The sequence below is a fragment of the Rhincodon typus genome, chromosome 10, assembly GCF_021869965.1.
Source record: "Rhincodon typus isolate 14 chromosome 10, sRhiTyp1.1, whole genome shotgun sequence".
Taxonomy (NCBI): domain Eukaryota; kingdom Metazoa; phylum Chordata; class Chondrichthyes; order Orectolobiformes; family Rhincodontidae; genus Rhincodon; species Rhincodon typus.
In genome coordinates this window covers 25,049,522-25,063,860 of record NC_063341.1, presented here as the reverse complement: position 1 = coordinate 25,063,860, position 14,339 = coordinate 25,049,522, and the positions used below count along the sequence as shown (strand labels likewise).

Sequence of the window (14,339 nt, the reverse complement as noted above, 5' to 3'; positions counted from 1 at the left end):
CTCTCCGTATTTATTTCAGAACCCCCTTCCCCTCCCCCATTTCTGAAGAAGTGGCGAGGCCCGAAACATCAGCTTTCCTGCTCCTCTGATGCTGCTTGGCCTGCTGTGTTCATCCAGCTCTACACCTTGTTATCTCAGATTCTCCAGCATCTGCAGTTCCTATTATCTCCAGAGATAACTACCTTGTTTGTCCTGGACTTCAGCTTCTACCTTCATGTGTAAATTTACCATTGTTCTAATGTTAGATCAGCGAGGGTTTCCTGTGGCACCCATCTTTGTTTTACAAATAATTTCAGCCATTGAATTTTTCCCATTCCTTCCAATTGATTTCTTTGAACCTGGTTCAGGCTCATTTTGAAATTTTGACCTGTGGTTGAATTGTTGCACGTTGATCCAATGTTTTGGCCAACTTTAACGGAATGATCCCAGATGAGCAATGGATGAATTGGGAATTGGAGTGAATTTAAATTGTGAATAAAACTAGAAGTTGCTGCAAAAGCTCAGCAGGTCTGGCAGCATCTGTGAAGAAAAAATCAGAGTTAACATTTCAGGTCAGGTGACCCTTGCTCCATTGAATGTAATTTATGACTGCTTTTGATTACATTTGCTTTTCTCCTCTTCAGCCTGGGACTGTAAGATATTGTTTGATTAATTCATTTTTAACATCCTGTTCCTTACTGAGGTAGGCCAAAGGGCATTCCCCAAACTTTTGTTTCCTGATTCCAAATGTTTTAAACTAAACCCACAGTAAAATCCTTCAAGGTGATATCAAAGGCAGAGTGTATAAACTACATATTCAAAATGTGGGAAAATTGTTTCACTACTTTAATCACACACACAAGCATACAAGGTGGAAAGGAGAAAGGGAAGGAAGCAAGTTGCAACTTACGAATTTCTACAAAACGATCAAACATATTGGCATTAGTTAATGGGACTTGAAGTTCAGTAAGTTGATATCCAGTTGGGAGTCTGTAAGTAAAAAAAGTTCTTTTCCTGGGAGCTGAAATGCAGATGGATGGCATTTGAAGTTGCAGCAATGTAAGTTATACTTGGAGAATTAATCTAGTTTGGTGACTGCAGTGCGAGATTCATTCTGAAGGTGAGACTTTTCACTAGAGAACAGGCTATCCTAGACATGGTATTGTGCAATAAGATGGGATTAATTTATTAATTACTTAATTACTTAATGGTGAAGGTGGCCTAGATAGCTGCAACCATAATATGATTGAATTTCATATTCAGTTTGAGAGAGAAGAGTGAGTCCAAGACTCCTTTTTAAAATTTAAATAAAGCAAACTTTGAGGCCTTGAAAGCAGAGCTGGCTAAATTGTATTTGACAATTTGTTAAAGCACAGATCATTAGAAAGTGGTTCCAGATATTTAAAGGGATATTTCAGAACACACACATTCCAACAAGTAAGAATAATTCCAAGGGACTGTCTCACCATCTTTGATTAACTAGAAACGTTAAAGATAGTATCAAACTAAAAGAAAAAAAAAACATGTATCTGTACAAAGACAGGGTGGCATGTCAGAAGCATTTAAGAAAGTTGGTCATAATTATAAAAATAGAGAGAGTAAGCATTTCCATAAATATTTGAAGAAAAGTGTTAACAAAATGAATGTTAGTCTGATAGAAGGTGAGGCTGGAGAGTAAGTAACAGAAAACAAGACATTAACAGGTATTTTGCATCAATCTTCGCTGTAGAATGTAGAAAGTAGAAATAACTTCCTGGAAGATACTTCTACTTCAGTAAATGGAAAGGAGGAAGGAACTCAGAGATCACAATCACCAGAGAAGTGGTACTGAGTAAATTGTTGGAGCTGAGCACTGACAAGAGACTTGATGGACTTCATTCCAGCATCTTCTATTAAGTGGCTAGTGAGATGTTGATGCAATGATTTTTATTTTTCCAAAACTCCCTCAATTCAGGGGCATCCTGTTAGATTGAAAGATAGCAAATGTACCCTCTTTATTTAAAAATAAAGCAAGGGTCAGCAAGTAATTAGGAAAGCTAATAATTTGTCATAAAGGGAACAGAATACAAAAATAGGTAGGTTATGCCTTGGTTATAAAGGACATTGGTGACATCATTTCTGGACTACCGTGCATCGCCTTGGTCAACTTATTTAAGGGAGGAGGCAGTTCAGAAATAGTTTTACCAGACTAAAAACTAGAATGGTTCATTTGTCTTCTCAGAGAAGGTTGGGCAAGGTAGGCTTGTATCAGCTGGACCATAGAAGAGTAAGAAATGTTTTAATTAAAAAATATAAGATGCTGAGGGGTTTTCATAGAGTTGACATAGAGCGGATCTTTCTTAGATTAGGAGAATCTAGAACAAGGGGTTGCTGTTTTACAATCACTGTTTAAAACTGATGAGGCAGAAAAAATTGAGCGGCATAAGTCTTTGGAGCTCTCTGTCTGGGAAAAATGGTGGAAGCAGAGTCCTTGAATACCTTTAAGGCAAATATAGATAGATTCTTGTTAAGTAAGATGGTGAAAGGTTATCAGGCATGCAGGATCTGAGGTTACAATCATAGCAGCCATGATCTTTTTGAATGACAGAGTAGGCTTAAGGAGTTGAATGGCAGATTCCTGTTCCTGTTTTGGATGTTTGTATGTTGATGTGAGAGAGAGAGTGAGTGAGATAGATGGAGGGCAAGATTTTTAGCTGCTAAAGCCTGATATTATTGTTCTTATTATGGGTGGCATGGTGGCTTAGTGGTTAGCACTGTTGCCTCACAGCGCTAGGGACTCAGGTTCGACTTCGGCCTTGGGTGACTATCTGTGTGGAGTTTGCACATCCTCCCTGTGAATGCGTGGGTTTCCAACGGGTGCTCCAGTTTCCTTCCACTGTCCAAAAATGCACAGGTTAGGTGGATTGGCCATGTTAAATATCCCCTAGTGTGCAGGGATCTGCAGGCTAGGTGGGTTAGCCATGGCAAATGTGGGGTTATGGGGATAGGATTGGAGGGTGGGATGCTCTTATAAGGGTTGATGCAGACTTGATGGGCTGAATGGCCTTTTTCTGCACTATAGAGATTCTATGATGATATTAAGGTAGCAACTGACTTGGAATCCCAGAGCAGTATGTTTAAGCAATTCAATAAACTGATTTCAGTCATTGGACAAAGACAGGCGCTTAAGGTGCTGAGGACTCATCTTGGTGGGCAATGGGATTGTAGTTATGCTAACAGTGTAGTTTAACTTCTGTCATCAGAATTTCTTTTGCCAGATAATGAGGTAATTGTTAAATCATTAGAGCCCATTTTAGCAATATTGATGTTTTTCTTTGTTCAGAGCTGGCTGGAGACAGCTCATCTCCAAATTCTTTTTCACAGCTTTAGCTAGAATGTCGACAAAATTTGGAGGGTTTGGTGGAGGTGTTGGTGTTAAGAATTCGGTGGACATGTGATCATGAGATCAACGTCAACCATTTTATAGATCCTGCAAGATTGTCCACCTTAAAAAGAACAGAATTTAAACACAGAAATAAAGAAGAGGTTATAGTTTCCTTTGGCATTTTTCTTTCATGGCCCCTGGTGATGACAATAACGTTTAAAAAAACATAAACTGAAAGAATTACTTGAAATCTGGAAATTTTATAAAAAGCAATGTTTTATTAATATTAATATTAGTATTCCAGGGTACTCTATTCCTAGTACAATAAACATGTGTTGTGTGTTGTGGATTCACCACCTCTCATCTTGCTGAAACATATAACTGGTCGACTTACCGCCACTGTCCTCCTTACTGATAGGGATCTCCAGGACCTGTAATGTGATAGACTGCCAAGTGGTTTTACTCTAATGGGAGGGGCTCTCGTTTTAAATAAGGTGAAGTTTTTTGCATGATAACAAGTTGCATTGTACGTAGACATGTTACCAAGTTTCAAGTTACCAACACTATGAATGACACTTCAATGTTGATCTTGCTCTTTTGATGTCCAAAACTGATTTCCTGCCCTGCTCTGTATGACATCATCATAAAAGGTGATACGTAAGACATCTTAAGCATGAACTCATTCAGACGTTAGACTCTCATACAATAGTGTGGATGATTGGCACTGATCTATAGGTAGGAGCAAATTACTGCAGATGCTGGAATCTGTATGGAAAACAACAAATACTGGCAATCACAGCATATCAGACAGCATCCATGGAGAGATAACACAGTATAGTGCTGGAGGAACACAGCAGGTCAGGCAGCATCAGAGGAGCAGGAAATTTGACGTTTCGGGTCGGGACCCTTCTTCAGAAATGGGGAAGGGGAAGGGATCTGGGAAATAAATAGAGAGGAGGAGTGGGTCTGGGGAAGGTACGTGGGATGGTGATAGGTGAGTGCAGGTAGGGAGTGGTGGGGATTGGTCAGTGGGATGGGTGGGGCAGATAGGTGGGAGAGAAGATGGACAAGTTGTGTCAGGTCAAGGAGGCGGGGATGAGAGGGAGGATTGGACATGGGATGAGGCCGGGGGTGGGGAGATTTTAAAACTGGTGGAATTCATATTTCGGCCATCGGGCCGTAGACTCCTGAGGCAGAATATGAGGTGTTGTTCCTCCAGTTTGCGAGTGGTGTCATTGTGACATTGGAGGAAACCTGGGATGGACATGTCAACCAGGGAGTGGGAGTGGGAGTTAAAATAGTAGGCGACCGAAGGTGTTGCCATTTGTCGCGTACAGAGCACAGATTCTCTATGAAACGGTTTCCGAGTCTACACTTGGTCTCACCGATGTAGAGGAGACCACGTTGGGAGCAGCTGATACAGCAGGCCAAGTTGACGGATGGACCCCTGTTTGATATGAAGGGTATGTTTTGTGCCTTGGGTGTAGGTGAGGGGGCAGGTATAGGGGCAGGTGTAGCACCACCTGCGATTGCGGGGAAAGGTGCCAGGGGGTGGTTGGGTTAGTGGGGAGTGTGGAGTGGACGAGGGAGTCATGAAGAGAGCAGTCCCTATGAAAGGCAGATAGGGGTGGGGAGGGAAATATATCCTTGGTGGTGGGGTCAGATTGTAGGTGGCAGAAGTGGCGGAGAATGACACATTGGATACGGAGATTGGTGGGGGGGATTCTGTCTTTATTTTTGATGCGGGGAAGGAATGTGAGGGCAGCGGTGTAGGAAATGCAAGAGATACGGTTGAGGGCATTTTCGATCACCGGAGCAGGGAAAGTTATGGTTCTTGAAATAGGAGGATATCTGGGATGTGTGGAAGTGGAATTCCCCATCATGGAAACAGACGTGGTGGAGGCAGAGAAATTGGGTGTAGGGGATCACATTCTTGCAGGAAGGTGGCTGAGAGGAGATTTAGTCCAGGTAGCTGTGGGAGCTAACGTTTTGAGTCTAGAGCTTCATTTAGACTCAAAACGTTAGCTTGCTGTCTTTCCATGGATGCCATTTGACCTGCTGTGTTCTTTAGCATTTTTTGTTTTCAATACTGATCTGTAGGTACTGTTCAACAATTATCTTTTGCACGATTCCTCAGAATATCTATTCTTTGGGGTGTTTAGATTTTACTGCTGCTATGCCAGGAAAGTTCAAGTCACCAGATTATGTATGTGGTTAAATAAAGATTTGAAACCATGAGAGATTCTCTGTATATGACACATTTTTGCTCTGCCTGGAATATTTCTATCCAAAATGAAGCTGGACTGTTAGTGAAATGAAAGTACCACTGTAAAAATTTCAACGTACAATTCCTTGAAATGACATTACAGCAGAAGCATCATCTATTGTGCAACTGCCTGTCTTTCATCTGTGAAGTTGTCAGTATTTTACAAAAAAAAAGTTTATTTTCACTATCCCCAGTGGTTGTTCAAATCTACCAATCAAGTTAAATAGAAAGTTGCTCAGAATTCAGAATCAGAACTGCACTTGATGTTATATATGAATTCCTTTAATCACTTTATCGGACTACATTCAATGCATGACATCCATCTCCTGCTTCATAAATGAGAGATATTGTGTGTCTCAATGGATTGTTTCCAAAAATTTAAATAATTAACCTGAGCATAACTTGAACATTCAACTTCATTAGTAACAATATTTATATATTCCTATCCTTTCTATTAATTTAATATTCCTATACAATGAAATGTAGGATTTGCTCACCTAACTGAACATAGTTTATTTCATAACATCATCTCTTATACATGGAAGACATTTTCTGTTGCAAGTAGAATACCATTTAACATCAGGTAGTCTCATATTCCTCTTCTGAAATGTTGATGTTGGAGTTGGATTTAGTGCTTACAAATGATGTTTCTGGTGCTTTGAAGAATTACATGTTTTAAGTGATAATTTGTGGACTGTGTCTAGTGATAATTGATCCTTTTGTGTTGGTCACAACAAAAGGCTTGGTGTCAGAGGGGATTGTTTGCTTCCCAACATGACCACATGTCTCGCAGGCACTTGATCTCTTGCTTTAGCAGTATAGGTCTAAATTTTATGTTTCACTCTGCCTTTACTTTCATTTAATTCCTTTTATCTTTGTCAAACTTGCGTACAAGTTGATTATTAGCTCCATCAGAAGCTCAGAATGGCAAAAGCATAGGACATGTAAAGATAATTATAGCAACAGACTCCCCCATCAGATAAGTGAGGAGTCACTGTGTAATTGCCAACAGCTTATAGCTTTGTCTTTCTTGAGTGCTCTTTTGCATAGGTTACTAAAAAGAAACCTTTTGTTTGTTAGCATTCTGATTTTCCACTTGTTCAATGTCATTGAAGTCACATTCGATTGCTAGTTGTCTCAATTGCATGTAATATTGGTCAATTGTCTTTTTTTTTACTTGGTGCATATATCTTTCATATATTGTATTTTTCATGCTGTGAAATATATTTAGACAAGTTGTAGTCATTCTGTGCAGGTGTAAGTGTCTCTAAAATATCTTCTAGTTTACCACTTCCATAGTGAGAGACAGTACCTTTTATTCTTTTGTCATTTGTGATTGCAAAACTTGCCATCACATCTTCAAAATGTCACCATCACTTTTGCTAACATGCAAACTGATGGCTCTAAATGTACATCAAACGTTTGGGTATAGACACCATTATTATGATTAGCAGTGCAGTGATAAAGCATGATCAGGGATGTGGCATCATGTCTGATTCAAAAAGAACACTTCTATAATGATCCAAGATTTTTTTGTTTGATTGGATGGTTAGTTTGTCTGTGATTTCATTGTGTTGGTCTTTGTGTTGCTGCTGCTGAGCTGAAATGCCTCCTGTGGAGCCTTAAAGTGTTCCAAAATCTCTGACTTAGAATGTTCTGTTGCCTGAAGAAAGTAGACAAACAACTTCGGAAAGTTTCATATCTGAAAGTTATGTTTTCTATTTCTCATCATCATCATTGTCACCGGGGTGTCATTGGAAATAAACATTAATATTCAGTGTGGTATAGTGAAATTCGTGTAAATAATGATGTGACTGATGACATGACTCTGACAACAGTAAGAGAGAAAACATCAATCTAGAATGACCATGTGTAGAGAGAGGTTTTAGACACTACAACTAGAGAGCTATATATGATCGTGTCCCAGAGTTTTATACCAATAGTACTAGACCAATACAAGACCAGTGTATTTGGTTCTGGCACAAGTAGCGCTGGTCACCACATCAGTAGCACTGGTTATGGTGCGAGTCTGCAGCAGAAAGTGTTTTATGTCTCCTGTATTGTAGTTCCTGCCCTGACACATTTTTCATGTATCCCCAGGGTGTTACGTAAAGTCTGCATGGGTGAGTGTGTGGCAGAGGATGTAACTGGCAATATTGATTGTGCCACTTATTTAAGAATCGATTAAGATTTTGTACTTTACTGATAATACATTATTATAATACATTACTGAAGGAAACTGTGTAGCATAAAAAGACAATTAATGTAATAAATAAGGAAAAGATCTACTGCTGCTTCCTCCCCAACTCACCTGTACATCTCTGGACATGGCTTGAAGCGCAAGTTTCTTTTTTCTGGTTCAAGTCCATTGCTTTCTCAGAAATATAACTGTGGGCCAGGCTTGCTCCTTGCAGACACCTTCATCTGGAGGGGTCCAAACCCCTGGAGTGTAGGTGGCTGCCAAAGCAAGCTCCAGGGAGAAATAATTAATGGATGAGAGCATGACAAAGTCACAAGTTGGATGTAACATTCAGAGCTGAGATATTGGTCAAAGATTCTATAAAAAATACCAAAGGCTGCTGTGTGCGTCATCAGAAATCATTATTTGTGATGAACTCACCTTTGACAGCCCTCAGCTTAACTAGACAAAGTACAGGTTTTGGTTTGAGAGGATTTGCCATGCTGGCAAAGCAGGTGCATAGGTTTCCATGGATGGGTCTGTACTGCAGTGTCTTAGAGCTTCACAAACATTGAGTTGTCTTTGAAACAAAAATAGATTTCCAATGCTGTTCTGTTATATTCACACCACCCTGAAATTGCACCTATTATGGAAAGAGACATCTGTTTGGATCAGATCTGGAGATTACGTAGACTGAATTTGTATAGTCAGATGCAATTGTCTACAAGGATGGCAGCTCAAGTAGAGACCTTGCCATTACCTCAACCATTTGATAACCTGGAAAGCTCACAGTGGGGCCAGTTGCAGGAACTCTGGAAGCAGCAGTTATAGCACAGTGAAATGATTTCAGCCATACAAAGGAGTAGTGCCATTAAAATAATACATTTTTATGTACTGTATGTCCAATAACGGATGTTCTAGTAGGTCAAAGCATATTAGAAAGTGCTACAGACTGTGACATTGATTAAGTTATTCAAAACAGACTTTATCCCCAAAAGAAATTGAGTGATTGAAGAGATGAGATTTAATCAGTGATCTCAGCATTTGGGGAATAGAAGCATTTTAACGGCTTTGTATTATCTAGAGAAATATTACAGCTGCACAGCTTTGAAGGATGAATTAATTAGAGAAATATCATAGATAGTATGAAGCATGAGATGCTACCTGACTTTCTAAGGATAATTTAATGTTGGAACATACAGTGCAATTCAATACACAGGCAGAAGTCACAGCCCACAATTGGTCAGTATTGTGAAGAAACATCAAGTATTCTTCTGATACAGTCACATAGATAGGACCCACGATAGCATTGTCATTCTCCAAAAAGCATCATCACTCATTAAAAATGTCAAAAGAGTGGGAATCAATATAACCGATCATACTAGAATTCTTATGAAGAGTCACTGGACTTGAAATGTTAACTTTGCTTTCTTCCCACAGATGCTGCCAGACCTGCTGAGTTTCTCTAGCAATTTCTGTTTTATTACTGACAATATTAAATTGTACAAGCTCCATGCAGAATTGTGAGTGCAACCAATGTTCAGCAGGGGGAGTTCCATGATATAAGTATGACCAGTTGGAAAACTTCAGAAAATATTGCAGGCTAACAGCATCTTCATCACCTCAAAAACAAAGAAAAGGTGCTACAAAAGGAAAATTACCAGAGACTTGTAAATAATGCAACATGGAGAAAGTTTGTGGAGTTAATGAGAGCAAACAATAGGTGAAGACAACTTTTCTAAGGGAATTGAAACAAAACCAAAACAGATTCTTGAACTTGAAGCTAAAAGGGTTTGAAACAGAATTGTAAATATGACACAAGCACAGTTGTTTCAATATTGACGGACACCTTGCCATGATATTAAAGTCTGTGAGAGTCAGATATTCAGATACATTAGCAAATTACCACAAAGCTTAGTCAGAGGACGAAATGTCCATGAAACATGATATATACCGAGGACTGAATGTATTTGTCAAGGTCTTTTAAAGTTATTGGTTCAGTAATTTAGAATGAAGACGAGAACATTTCAGAAAGAATCTCCAAAGCTGTTTGAAGATTTAGGAAAAATCAAAGGAGGAGTATAATACTATTCAGCAAGAAAATGCTAAATCCCTTTGGTTGTGCACTCCCAGGAAAAGTAAAATCTCAGTTAGACCACATGATTAAAAGCAGGGTCATATCATGAATGACAATCAACACAGAAGTACTAAGGGTTATTAACTGGTCCTTAGACAAATAGACAATGAAAATTATGTGCAGATCTCACTCACTTAAACAAAGGAATAAAGAGGAAAATCCATCCTACTTTGTCAACAATAATTTGGTGAAATTGGCAACAAACCAGTTTTTCACAAAACTGACACCAACAGGGGTTTCTGGTAGATACTGGCAAATCAGAGGTTAGGAATCCTTGAGTGAGTTACTCCTGTCATGACACCCTAAAGCATGTTCATTAACCATAAGCTCGAGGTCAGGAGTCTGATGTAATACCTTTTTGGATACAGCTCCAACAACAGTCAAAAAGCTTGACACCATCAGGACAAAGTAGTCCACTTGGTAAGCTCTAGATCCACTCCCTCCATCATCAACACTCTATGTGTGTGTGCCATATGCAAAATACACTTCAAAAATTCACCAGGGTTCCTTAGACTGCACCTACCAAATCTATGGCCACTACAATACAGAAGGACAAAGGCAACATTACAGTCCAGAATGATTCACTATAGTAGCCATAGAGGCACCGTGCACCAGAATCAGTCCTTATTCAAATGCAAACTGACAGAGACTGAACTGTAGATGTAACCATAAAGAAGGAAACCGTTACATGGGAGTGTGGAAGATTCACATATTATCCTGTTAAGAAAGATCATAGCTTTTGCTAATGTTATTGGAACTCAAAGAAATCTCAAAAATGCCATTACGCATACATAGATTCAGGCTTGGACTGACGCAATGTGACTGTGCAACAGTCTGTGTTCTAGGTAAGGTATAAGTAATGAAAGATACAGTCTCAAGGTCAGCAGTGGATCAAGCAGAAAAAGTGTACTTAATTCTTGTTCAAGTAGAGTCTTACTCTACACAATAACTAATGTTTTACCATTAATTGAGAGCAAACTCAGACAAATTTATGCAGCTCAAATATCTAACGAAGAGTGCACAAATACCAGACAAATCTGCCTATAAGGGTGGTCAAAATGTAGTGCAAAAGATCAGATGCTGACCAGGTACCATGAACAAAAACAATACTTGACAACAGTGGAAGATTTATTGATGTAAACCAATAGAATGGTTATGTTAAAGTCAATACAAATAAATCCTACAGAAACCCCAGAAGTAAGATGTAGGTATAATGAAGTGCAGAATGAAAGCATCATTGGTTTGGTGGCCAGGCATTGCAAAGGATATTCCGGATTATATTTTGTAATGCTAGATGAGTGCCATACACAGCCAAATGTTGAGCATATTATTTCATCAAGATTTCTAGAAAGATCATGGGAAAGGCTTTTTGCTTTGAGAGGGATGAGTTATTTAGTCCCAGCTGACTGTTATTCAAGATGGTTTAAAGTTGCAACACTTCATTCATACATGGCTGACTCATTATGTATTGAAAGGGACTTTTATGATATGTGGTTTCCTGAAAAAATTTGTATCAACCAATGGACCTCCCTTTGTGAAAAGGGATTTCAGGATTTCACTAGGGAGACCAGCATCAATCAGATGACAAGTTCTCACTCTATCCTCAGTCAAATGGAAAAGTAGAGAGAACAGTCAAGCCTGGTGAATTCACTGATACTTAATAATCCAGACTGGGAATTAACTGTACTCCATTTACAGAGCACCACCAGAAATATTGATATTTGCTACTGGAATTGTTAATAGGGAGGAGGTTAAAAAACTGGTGTACCAGTTTTAGAACACAAAGCCAAAGCCATGTCGAGCCAAACATAGCCTCTGAAGACAGCAAGAAGGTAAAACAGCAAAAGAAAAGCCTCAGCAAAAAGCAGAGGTGCTACAATTCCAGACACAGCCAAAAACTGCTGATCTTTAAACCAGTGATTGAAAGTCTGCTCATTAGAAAAACTGATCAAATGAGACTTTATATTGTCAGAATATCCGAAGGGATGCTCAGTAGGAACAAGACGGTATTGATTTTGTTCGAGCTAAGATGTGAGATAGAGTATGATTATCATAAGAAGTGGACAGTCTTGCCTTTACAGCATCACATAGTGTACAGAGTGGTACAACGCCATCACCTTAGTGCTGAACTGAAGAAAATTGGATAGGGGCATCTAGTTCAATTTCCCTGAACTGATTCAGACCTTGAGAGGGTAAGGGGAGATGGTGATCATGTTGATAACAGCAACAATGGTAATAAGGATGCTGATGATTACAAAGACAAATTACGAGAATAATGTAGGCCAAGTAGAAAAAAACTGTGGGGATGGGGGTGTGAAATGTGATATAATGAGATTGACATAAATCATGATTAAATTAACTGATGACATGACTCTGACAGAAAGACGCCAGTCTAGAATGAACACGTGAAGTGAGATGTCTTAGATGCAACACTAGAGTGCTCTATTTGATAATCTACCATCTTAGACGTAGATAAGAGTGTTGCAGTATGTTAGGATTGAAGAGTCTTCTGTAGAGACATGGAGCAAGCAAGCTCAGGGACAGTGCATGTGCAGGCATCCACAATCTGAGATTCTCGAGATCAGTATCTCCATATACAAATAGCATGTGTGTGACATGAAACGTGAATTCCTTCAATCTATTTTCTAGACTCTATCTGGAGTTACATATATATACTAACTGGACATAATACACCATGCAATTTTCAATACATGATCATCCACCTACCCAGTTTCTGTCGAATCAAGTTAAATTTACTCCTTAGTACCTTCTGTTAGAAGACTCATGTACATGAAGGGCAGAGAATAAGGTTAGGTTTGGCTATGATTCTTCCATAAAGATGTGCTCACTAACTCTTATTGCTTGGTTTTAAACATTAAGATAGGCAACTAAAGGTAATTAGTGTATTTGGTGGCCTGCCATGGAAATAACCCAAATGCCACTGGGTAGATAAAAAGAATGAAAGCAGAGAAATTCCATGTGGGCAACAGTGGAGTTATGTACCCATTTGATTTGCTTTTCCACTCTATGGCCAATCCACTGTACCAATTTTCACACCTGCAGATATTGAATTTAAAATCCAGTGCCTTAGTTTTGCAAAATATTTTTAAACAGAACGTTATCGTATGTTTTAATTTAGGCTGAATCTTTCCATCTTGGAATATATCAGATGATCTTACATTTTGATTTAATGAGGGTTACATATTCTTTAAGTTCTTTGAAGCAGTTTAATTATGAGAAAACATTTACACTGTTACTTCAAGCGGAAGCCTTCCCAAACATTTGGAGTTGAAGCAAAGGTGAGAACATCAGTCACTCTTTCACATATCATATTTTACCATTTTTCTCTCTTTAACTATACAGAACCTCCTCCAACAATTCAAGTACCCAACAATGTCACAGTTATTCCTGGTGAGAGAGCCATATTGACCTGCCTGACACTGAGTACAGTCCGCTACAATCTCACTTGGCAGAAAAATGGTGCTGACCGAAGATTAGCAGAAAAGCACAGGGTCCAAGTAATGAGAAACTTATCTCTGGAGATCAAGAATGTACGACCAAGTGATGCTGGGCAATACAACTGCATTGCTGCAAATGAAGGAGGTGTTACATTTGCTTCAGTGTTCCTGATAGTGCAGGGTAAGCTATACAGTTGATTGCAAATTATCGATCTTCTGCCAAAAGTTTGAATTATGGGACTATTGACTCTTTGAAAAATAATCTGCCATTAAAATCCATTTCCAGTGTTTTAGTATAAAGTAAAATTTACAATTTAAAGCACACATTTCAATTCACCAAACTTTGAATGAATTGCTAAATAATGGACAATATGTAAAGATGCAATCAGGTGTGTAAAGCTGTGCAACCTGCTTATCCTGTAACATTGCAATACAATGTTAAATCAAAAATTCAAATCAAAATTGGATGTTGGACGCATTGTGACTGTACCAATTGGAACTATCCAATTAGTTCACTCCGAATAGAATGGGGGAAAAGGATATTTAGCTCCAATTTTGACTCATTAACATATATGCCTTAGCACGATTTGCTTTCAGCAAAGTGGTTCATTTAATTAAACCAAAATGCTTTCGATCTTAACATGTCAGGTAAGCTATTCCAACCATATGTCATGTCTGATTAATTTTTAAGTTCGCTTTTCAAGATGAGAACTTCTAGTTAAGGGAGTCTTTTAACTCCAGGTAAAATATGTTTAAATGATAAGGCTGCAACATGATCTTTGAAAGGACAGTTATTCGCTTTATATTTTTATGATGCGATTCTGAATGAAAACATCCCAAGGCTAAATTATGATTGTAGAGTTGAGAAGTGACTGAAGAGATCTTGAATAGATTATAAATCATTTTAAAGGCAAGGTGAAGTTCAAAGTAAAGAGGTTTTGATAAAAAAATTTGTC

General features: G+C 38.7%; 1 protein-coding gene across 1 annotated transcript in view; it reads right to left on the bottom strand.

Annotated features, from left to right (window-relative positions):
- hmcn1 (hemicentin 1) overlaps positions 1 to 14,339 on the bottom strand; it is a 578,667-nt gene that overhangs the window by 341,369 nt on the left and 222,959 nt on the right. The gene's annotated exons all lie outside the window — the stretch shown is intronic.